This window comes from Hylobates moloch, unplaced genomic scaffold, assembly GCF_009828535.3.
Source record: "Hylobates moloch isolate HMO894 unplaced genomic scaffold, HMol_V3 SCAFFOLD_6, whole genome shotgun sequence".
NCBI classification, from domain to species: Eukaryota; Metazoa; Chordata; class Mammalia; order Primates; family Hylobatidae; genus Hylobates; species Hylobates moloch.
Window position 1 is genome coordinate 43,570,911 of NW_026652281.1, and position 2,203 is coordinate 43,573,113.

The 2,203-nt window shown below is 40.7% G+C and overlaps 1 pseudogene; it reads right to left on the bottom strand.

Moving 5' to 3' along the window:
- Positions 1-251: 251 nt before the first annotated feature.
- LOC116470366 (ras-related protein Rab-9A-like) lies at positions 252-812 on the bottom strand (annotated as a pseudogene).
- Positions 813-2,203: the final 1,391 nt, after the last annotated feature.

Genomic DNA, 2,203 nt, shown 5'->3' on the forward strand with positions numbered 1-2,203 from the left:
CAGTAAATAGACTCCTCCATGAGTGGATGTGTTCCTTCTCCCACCAAATATTGAAGCAGCACTATACATTAGTTTAATTTTATTAGTAAATGATACACTGCTGCAAATGCTAATTCTCTTGTCCATCCCCATGTTGATTTTGTGTGTACCTGTAAGTTGTTTAGAATGCATCAACAATGTCTTTAACAATCAACATTAAGATGAGCTAGGCTTGGGCTTTCGATGAAGATTGACCAATGGTTTCGATGAAGTCAGACCATCACTCTCTGAATCAAGTGATCTGACCTATCCCTGGTAGCAAGAACTCCCCGAACCCCCTTTTCAAATGCTGCTGCCACATTTGTGGCATCTTTTGCACTTGTTTCAAATTAAGGATAGTCGCTGCCATCCCTGCACCAGGCTTGGGCTTCTTCTGCAGACACCTGCTGTTTGCTGTCAGTCTTGTTACCCAAAATCACAAAAGGAAAGCTTTTGGGTTCTTTCACATCAGAGAAATATATGAATTGTTTCTTCCAGTTACTTAAGTTCTGGAAGCTTTGGAATTGTCAACACTAAAAGTAAGCAGGCAGCAGTCAGAACCTCTGTAAAATGGCATCCTCAGGCTTCAGCATCGCTCCTGACCTGCTGTGTCCCAATTCTACTTGGTACCAAAATGTCCATCCACTTCCAAATATTTACTTAAAAATTCCACACCTATTGTATGAAAGAGCTGGATATCAAACTTATTAATTATATATCTGTGCATAAGATAACTTCCCAACTCCACCATCTCCAAAGAGAATTATTTTAAAAAGTGATGATTTTCCTGCCATTGTTAAGTGCTTTGGCTTCAGAACTCTTAATTGTTCAATTCAATCATCATTATCTCCTAGTGTTGCTGAGAAGATTCACTCAAATGACAGGGAGAAAGTATTTCATCACAATGCCGGCTCATTACAGGAGTGCAAGAAATTTCTCATGGCCATGCAGAGCTCTGGGCTGGCTCATCTGAGTGCAATGAGAACAGAGACAGGGTTGGGACCTGCATGGCAGAAGGCGGAAGTGGTGGAGATGCCAGGCTCTGACTCTAGTGGCTGCCATCAGGTGCAGAGGATATAACATGGCCCCTGGCTTGGATGGGCTGCCACACACTTTTAAACAACAAGATCTTGCAAGAACTTACGAACAATGGGGAAGAGAGTCCCAAGGGGATGATGCTAAACTATTCATAAGAAACCCACCCCCATGAGCTAATCACCTCCTACCAGGCCCACTTCCAACACTGGGGATTACAATTTAACACAAGATTTGGGCAGGGACACATATCCAAACTATATAACCTACTATGGGTATATTAATTATAATAAAAATAAACTACATCCTTGGATAAAGAAAATGGAAGAAGTTACATTATAAAAAATAATTCAACATCTTTTTGAAAACCAGAATTTGAATAGAAAATTGATACAGTATAGCTAATTTTTCGAACAAGAGTGTCAAGTGAAAGGACTAACAATGAAGAACTCTCATAAAAAACTTGCTAATTACTTCCATAGAATTCTGCATCTTGGATTTTGCTGGTGGGTTCTAGAATGGAAAACATGAACTTTCCTTCCTTTCTTTTCTTTCTTTCTTTCTTTCTTTCTTTCTTTCTTTCTTTCTTTCTTTCTTTCTTCCTTCCTTCCTTCCTTCCTTTCTTTCTTCTCTTTGTTTCTCTCTTTCTCTTTCTTTCTTTTTTTCTTCTGAGACAGAGTCTCACTGTTGCCCAGGCTGGAGTGCAGTGGCATGATCTCAGCTCACTGCAACCTCTGCCCCCCTAGGTTCAAGTGATTCTCCTGCCTCAGCCTCCTGAGTAGCTGGGATTACAGGCATGTGATGCCATGCCTGGCTAATTTTGTATTTTTAGTAGAGATGGAGTTTCACCGTGTTGGCCAGGGTGGTCTTGAATTACTGACCTCGTGATTCTCCCACCTTGGCCTCCCAAAGTGCTCGGATTACAGGAATGAGCCACCATGCCCTGCCACAAAAACTTATTTTCAAATTTATATAGAGTACAGTTGGCCTCCTCTCCTCCCTCACCATTCTCCCAAAATAAAACTCAGAATACAGTGGTCAGGAACCTAAAGCCTAGGCAAAAAGAAAAAAAAAAAAAGTTTATTCTCTAATGAGACAGCGGAATCCTGGGATTACCTCTTACAAAGGAAGATGATAATCATTTATGGAA